This window comes from Sorex araneus, chromosome X (genome assembly GCF_027595985.1).
Source record: "Sorex araneus isolate mSorAra2 chromosome X, mSorAra2.pri, whole genome shotgun sequence".
Taxonomy (NCBI): Eukaryota; Metazoa; Chordata; class Mammalia; order Eulipotyphla; family Soricidae; genus Sorex; species Sorex araneus.
The window spans coordinates 98438985-98447104 of record NC_073313.1 but is presented as its reverse complement, the minus strand read 5'-3'; the positions used below and the strand labels follow the sequence as shown (position 1 = coordinate 98447104).

General features: G+C 47.3%; 1 non-coding gene across 1 annotated transcript; it reads left to right on the top strand.

Moving 5' to 3' along the window:
* Positions 1-6840: 6840 nt before the first annotated feature.
* Positions 6841-6947, top strand: LOC129400488 (U6 spliceosomal RNA). Its single transcript, XR_008627722.1, has one exon. It is a non-coding gene; the product is annotated as a U6 spliceosomal RNA (small nuclear RNA).
* Positions 6948-8120: the final 1173 nt, after the last annotated feature.

Sequence of the window (8120 nt, the reverse complement as noted above, 5' to 3'; positions counted from 1 at the left end):
TTGCTAAATAATGGCATAGGCCAAAAGCTTTAGTATTTCCTTAGGGGAGCAGCACTGGAGCTGAGGCTGAGCAGTGAAGCAATTGCCTTGTGTGTGTATGTGAGGCCCTGACACTTTGGTCAGCAAAATGGATATTCTTGATAACCTTGCAGTATCAATATTGTAAACCACAATGCCCAAAGGAAGGAGGGAGGAAGAGGGAAGAGGGGGGGCTAGGGAGAGAGAGAGAGAGAGAGAGAGAGAGAGAGAGAGAGAGAGAAGAAAAGCGCCTCCCATAGATGCAGGCAGGGGGTGGTGGGGGGTGATGGGAGGGAACCCAAGGACACTGGTATTGGGAAATGTGCACTGGTGGAGGTGATGTCAGTGGGCCCCACTGGTGACTTATGTGAAGCGGCGAGGAGAAAAGATGGTCGCTTTCTCCCCATCCACCTCCACCAGCCAGGTCCCGCTGGGCAGACTAGGACGGGTAAAGCCTGTCATGAAGCCCTGCTCACCAAGGGCCTGAGCCCCGCCAGCGCCACTAGGTGGCCATCCGCTTGGTCATACAGGCACGGGAGTTGACCCCTCCCCACCCAATTTCTCAGGGAGCCACGGACTCAGGTTGGAGCGAGAGTTTGCTCTTTACAGGAGAGAGGCCAGTCCCAGGCCTTACCCAGGGTTCCAGGGTTCTTGTATCGCCTTGCAGAAAAGAATTTCAGGAGTAAACAAGCAGTGAAGTTAAACAGATTTTATTTGGAGGTTTTGAAGGGGAGGAGAGCGAGAGAGTGAGAGCGCGAGAGAGTAACACACTGAAGGGGAGAGTGCTGGCTTCCCCAAAGATGGAGAAGCCCCTACACACATCCCAGCATTAGGCATGAAAGCATGAAAGTAGACATCTCAAGAGGCGAGATGCAGGCACCACATGTGGTCAACCACGTGGGCACAAGCAGTACTTGGGCCCCTGCAGCATAAGCGCACCCTTCCTTTGTTCAAGGCGGCCTTTAGAGGGTTCTTCCAACCTGCTCCCACGGTGGGCCAGGGGCTTATACTTAGGTCAAAGTCCGTTGCTAAGGAGGTTGCCAGGGAGCTAGGGTTGGGAATGGTGATGGTCTTCTTTGAAATTCCTTTCCTGGCCTTTTGTTCCTGCTGGAGCTTGTAGGAGGGGGTGTCAGCCCCTCAGGGTTCATTGCTGGCACCAGGTGAGGGTCTTATCAGGCCGTAGTTCCTGTTCTCTGCAAGGTTGACCTTTGCAACTTCAGAGCTATTACTTCCCAGGAATTTTGCCTGACCGATGTCGCTGTTGTCCCAAAATTCCAAACGGGATCGGACCACCGTCTCGTTCGTGCAAAATTCTACTTCACAGAGCGGGGAGAAAGGTCTGCAAAGTTTAAGTTTAAGAAGAGAACTCCCAGAATGACCACCAACTGGGAGCTCTTTGGCACCATGGCGGCAACGTGGGAAGATGCCGTCCTTGACAACATTGACAAGGAATATGATCGACTGGTTCAGCACCTCCATGACTGCACAAAGAATGCCGAGAGTGGGAAAGCCACAAACAGACGCCTGTCTTTGGAAACTCTCAAGCTTATTTGTCAGCGTGGTTTGGCGTGAGCCTGAGGCAACAACAAGCTAACGTCAGAGCTCGCAAAGCTGCGCAGAGATGCGATAAAGGAAGACCTCAAAGAGAGAAGAGCAGCAGTGTTGGCCAGTGCAGCAGAAGCCGGGAAAAGTATTCACAATGCTCGCCTGTCCTTCGCCAACTCCAAGACCAAGATGACTGCCCTCCGACGTCCTGATGGGTCTATCACATCTTCCAGGAGGGCAATGGAGAGGATTATTCACGACTTCTACTTGGATCTCTTTGACAACCATGTTTACATGCCCACATACCAAATTCTGTAGGATGGATATATCATTCCCAACGTCCTCCCTTCCAAAATCTGACACGCTATTTCATTGGTAAAGACAAGTACAGCACCCAATCCAGACAAGATCAGACCCAAACACCTGAAGAATCTGCCGCCAGTACTCATCAATGCACTGGCTCGGCACTTCACATGCTACCTGTCCCTATACAAGGTTCTGACCCAATGGAAAACCAGCAGGACCATTCTGTTGTACAAGAAGGGAGACATCCACGACATCGGCAACTATTGCCCAATCTGCTTGTTGTCTGTCAACTACAAGTTGTTCACTCGAGTCATCCTGAATAGAATAGGCAGAACACTAGACGAAGGACAACCATGCGAGCAAGCCAGGTTCCAAAAAGGATTCAGCACGATAGACCATATCCACAGTGACCAAGCTCATTGAAGTTTCGTGAGAGTTCAAGATGCCGCTCTGTCTAAGGTTCATCGATTTAAAGAAGGCCTTTGATTCTGTTGAGACTGAAGCGATCATCGAAGCTCTGGCCAAACAGGGCATTCAAACTCAGTACATCAAGATCCTCCTCGAACTGTAATTACGAATTCACCACCAGGATCTCACCATTCTACAAGGAGGTGACCATTGACGTAAAGAGGGGTTCGGCAGGGTGATACCATTTCCCCGAAATTATTCAGTGCCACCCTCAAGAACATCATGCGATGACTAGAATGGGAAGGAATGGGAGTGAAGATAGATGGTCGGCAACTACACCACCACCGCTTCACTGATTGTTCTAATAGCACCAAACATTAGCCAAGCAGCACAAATGCTGGCCGACTTCGACCTCGAGTGTGGAAAGGTCGGACTGCAACTGAATCTCACCAAGACAATGTTCATGAAAAACGAACTAGTCCCATTTGCTCTCAATGGAACGAACATCTCCGAATGCAGCAGCAATGTGTACCTGGGTCGAGAACTCAACATGAGGAACCACTTGGCGCCAGAACTACGCAGCAGGAAGAGAGCAGCGTGGAACGCCTTCAAGAGCGTCAAAGAAGTTGTTAAAAGGATGAAGAAACTCGGGCTCCAGGCACATCTTTTCGACCCCACCATACTTCCTGCACTAACATACGACTCAGAGACCTGGGCCCTACAAAAACAGGATGAGAACACTATTTGGGTATCCGAAAGAGGAATCAAAAGAGCTATGCTTGGGGTATCACGTTTCACTCATGTGAGAGAAGGAATCCAGAGTTCTGACCTCCTTCGACAGTCAAGAATCAGGGACGCTGTCTCTTTTGCCAAGGCATCAAAAATCAGATGGACCGGACACGTAATGCGATTCAGAGATGACTTCTGGACTAGAGCTGTTACCAACTGGATTCCACGGGATGTCAAAAGACCGCGTGGCCGCCCAACAACGAGATGGTTAGACTTCTTCGTTAAAAGCCTGAATGAATGGTTTGAGGCTCTTCCTGTTCCTGGTGCAAGCAGATATCATTGGGCTACACTAGTACATGACAGGGACAAATGGAGATGTTACTGGCACCCGCTTGAGCAAATCGAAGATCAACGGGATGACAAGTGATACAAGTGACACTTCCCAGGAAATTTGCTGCCATCTCCTGGGGAGGGGGCCTTTCTTATTTGCCTGCCTGCCTACATCAGAGGGATGGGTGTTGGAATACTGTATGACTGAAATCCAATCATGAACAACTTTGAAAGGGTCTATCTCACAGTGGTTCAATCAAAAGTTATAATAATAATAATAATAATAATAATAATAAAGTTTCCACAGTCAATGTGTCAGGAAACTGAAAGTGTGTCAAGCCAGCTCATAATACTTTCTTAGCACGTCTTTAAGACGTCACGAAGTAAGCCTTTTCACCCCAAAATTGGTTTGATAACTAAGCTTCTCCTCATCTTATTTACTAACATCCATCTGTAGAATAAACATACTTGTTAATTCTACAAACCTCATCTTGTAAAACACGAATGTAGTCTAACATTCACTTAAAAATGGGTGGTGGTCCAGGATCCAGGGAGATGTCCAGAGGTTGAGGCATTTATCTTGCACTTGGCTGACCCAAATATGAGCCTCAGCACATCATAGGGTCCTCCAAGCCCTGGCAGAGTGATCCCTGGACAGAGAGCCAGGAGTAATCCAGGTGTGGCCCAAAACAAGAAAAAGGAAAGTCCAATCAGGAGTGCTTTCCCAAAGTTGCACACTATTAGTGGGTAAGTAAGACTTGATTCCAGGTCTCTAAGTATTGTGATGTTGGGGGGCACACCTGGTAGTGCTCAGGGGTTACTCTGGGCAGTACTGGGAATCATGCAGTGCTGAGGGTTGAACCCAAGACTCCTGCGTACAAAGCACATGCTCTAACCCTTCCAGCCATCTCCCTAGCTCCTTGTGATCGTCTTTGTACAGAATTATCTTTGTGCATGGGTATATTAGACTGTTCTTAATTAGTAGCTTTGTGGTAACTTTGAAATTTTAGGTATATCTTGTGGTAACATGAGGTTGTGTATTGTAGAACCTACAGATATACCCACTATTGTGCTCCGATATTTAGAAAACAAAGTATGAGCCAAACTGGATGGTGCTCAGGGCTTACTACTAGCTTCTCACTCAGGGATTACTCCTGGCAGGGCTTGGGGGACCATATATGGTGCTGAAGATTCCAAACAGGGACGACTGCAGTGCAGGCATGTCCTCTACCAGCCACGTCTCAGATCCCTATCTCCATCCTGAACGTATGGAAACAGCTTGAAACAAAGTGAGGATTTTTGGCTTTGAGGCAATAATAAGGCAGGACCGCCCTATTGTTAAGGCATTCTTTCTTGAAGAGACACAAGATGACCGCCAGAGGGCGCGCCTTCCTAAGAACAGCAATTTAGACTCGGCTACCTGGAAGCCGCAGAATCTGCATTTGGAAGACAGAAGAAAATGATGTCACTATGAAAGCATGATAATGTTTAGACATTGAAACCATGACAGATGAATAAGACAGGAAAGGGAGGCCAACTAGGATTACATTAATGTATAACACTTCCCCTCCCTTCCTCCCTCCTCCCTTCCTTCCTTCCTCCCTTCCTCCCTCCCTTGCTCCCTCCCTCCTTTCCTTCCTTCCTTCCTTCCTTCCTTCCTTCCTTCCTTCCTTCCTTCCTTCCTTCCTTCCTTCCTTCCTTCCTTCCTTCCTTCCTTCCTTCCTTCCTTCTTCCCTTCCTTCCCTCACCACTCTTTCTTTTCTTTCATTTTTGGGTCACACCCGGCGATGCTCAGGGGTTACCCCTGGCTCTGTACTAGGGAATCACTCCTGGTGCTGCTCGGGGACCATATGGGATGCCGAGGAAACTGGGTGGGCTGCGTGCAAGGCAAATGCCCCACCCGCTGTGCTATTGCTCTGGCCCCAACACTTCTGTTTCTTAATCATCAAAACTAAGATAAAATTATGTAAAAAGTGTGTAAATCTGTCTCCATTGATTTATCTACATACATATATAAATTCTGTGCAAGATTAAGAGAGCATCAAGTCTCCAATGTACAAAATAAGTCATTTTCGGACCAGAGAGATAGTACAATGGGCAGGGCACTTGCCTTACATGAGGCCAACCTGGCTTCAATCCCTGGGACCCCGTATGGTCACATGGGCAACTCCAGGAGTAATTATTGAGCGCAGAGCCAGGAGTAACCCCTCAGCACTGCTGGGTGTGGCCCCCAAACTAAAACAAGGTCATGTTATATTAGATGAAATATTATAAAAATTGTAATTGCTAATATTTATTGAGCACTCCTTTGTTTTAGGTATTCCTTCCATTTTAATAATATTTTATCTCTCCCCACCACTACCACCACCACCACCACCACCACCCCCTCACCCAAAAAAATAATATTTTATCTCCTTCCCTTTATTTTATCTCCTTCCCTTTGTTATTGTCATGCTCAGGGCTCACACACTTGGTGGCAGTACTCTGGGTGTCCCTACTTGTGTCTCTGGAGATCCAAAGGCATTGTAAGGGTTCATACTTGGCAAACCAGGGCTGTGTTAGGGATCAAACTTGGAAACTCATTTATGCAAGACGGATACTCTAGCACTGAGTTACATCGCAGACCCAATAGTGGAAGGCTATGTGTGCTGAGTCATTCACACTAATAAGTCTGTGGGCCGAGATATCATACCAGGGTTAACACCCTGTCTTGCATGTGACTGACCCCAGTTCTATGCCTAGCACCACAAATGGTCCCATGAACACTGCAATAGATCGCTCCCGTGAACAGTGCCACAAGCCTGGAGAATCTCTGGTGTGACCCCAAACTCTCCTCCCCCACCACAAAAAAAAACCCTAACGGGGCTAGAGCGATAGCATAGCGTGTAGGGCGTTTGCCTTGCATGCGGCCGACCTGGGTTCGAATCCCAGCATCCCATATGGTCCCCTGAGCACCGCCAGGAGTAATTCCTGAGTGCAAAGCCAGGAGTAACCCCTGTGCATCGCCGGGTGTGACCCAAAAAAGCAAAACAACAACAACAACAACAACAAAACCCTAACATGTTTACATGACATGGGGGCTGGAGTAATAGCACCTTGGATAGGGCGGTTGCCTTGCACGGGGCCGACCCAGGTTCGATTCCTAGCATCCCATATGGTCAGGAATTACTACCAGGAGTAATTTCTGAGTGCAGAGCCAGGAGTAAACCTTGTGCATCGCTGGGTGTGACCCAAAAATGCAAATAAAGAAATAAAGAAAGGGGCTGGAGCAATAGCACAGCGGGTAGGGCGTTTACCTTGCACGCGGCCGCCCCGGGTTCGATTCCCAGCATCCCGTATGGTCCCCTGAGCACCGCCAGGAATGATTCCTGAGTGCAGAGCCAGGAGTAACCCCTGTGCATCGCCGGGTGTGACCCAAAAAACCAAAAAAAGAAAGAAAGAAAGAAAGAAAGAAAGAAAGAAAGAAAGAAAGAAAGAAAGAAAGAAAGAAAGAATCAAAATAGAGTGCTCACTTTGGCAGTATATGGACTAAAATGGGAACGATGCAAAGAAGATAAGCATGGCCCCTGAACAAGGATGGTCTGCAAATTCCTGAAGCATTCTGTATTTTAAATATTTTATTTTTATTTTTATTTTTATTTTTTTTTGCTTTTTGGGTCACACCTGGCAATGCACAGGGGTTACTCCTGGCTCTGCACTCAGGAATTACCCCTGGCCGTGCTCAGGGGACCATATGGGATGCTGGGATTTGAACCCGGGTCGGCCGCGTGCAAGGCAAACGCCCTACCCGCTGTGCAATCTCTTCAGCCCCTATTTTAAATATTAATTATGGGGGTAAGACATCAGATTTTTTTTTAGATGAATGATTGTGAGGTGCAGTTACAGACTTACAAACCTTTGTGCTTACGTTTCAGTCATACAGTGATTGAGTACCCATCCCTCCACCAGTGCCCATTCATTCTCCACCACCAACGTTCCCAGTATCCCTCCCACCACCCCCACCTCAGCCCCTCCCCCTCCTGTGGCAGGCGCATTCCATTTTACTCTCTCTTTCCCTTTGGGTGTTTGCAATACAGGCATTAAGTAGCCATCATGTCTATAGTCTACCTTCAGCGCACATCTCCCATCCCGAGCGGGTCCTCCAAGCATCCTTTACTTGGTGTTCCCTTCTCTATCTGAGCTGCCTTTTCCCCCAGCATGTGAGGCTGGCTTCCAAGCCTTGAGCAATCCTCCTAGTCCTTATCTCTACTATTCTTGGGTGTTAGTCTCCCATGCTGTTACTTTTTATTCCGAAAATGAGTGCAGTCCTTCTATGTCTGTCCCTCTCTTTCTGACTCATTTCACTCATCATGATACTCTCCATATTGATCCACTTATGTGTAAATTTCATGCCTGCATTTTTTCTAACAGATGCATAGTATTCCATTGAAGACACTTAAGAACTTTATTTCTCTAATGTTCTTGGTCCTATTATTTATTATTACATTTCAGTATGTTAAAATATTGCAGTGTAAATACCCAAGAGAAAAATCCATCATAATGTGTATGCTGGTCATCATGATCAGTGTGGTACAGTTTTAAAAATAAACTCATGTCCTTCATAAAAAAATCAAATCAGAGGCAGTGGCAAGCAAAAGATGCACCTTAACCCCTCAGATATCACTCCAGCACTGAGAATTAACACTTCATGGTTTACTTTGGAGCACAGGATGGACTGGGAGGGCACCAGGAACTAGAGCTACATAGTCAATTCTGAGGATGGATTCTGGTATCACTTTCTTAAA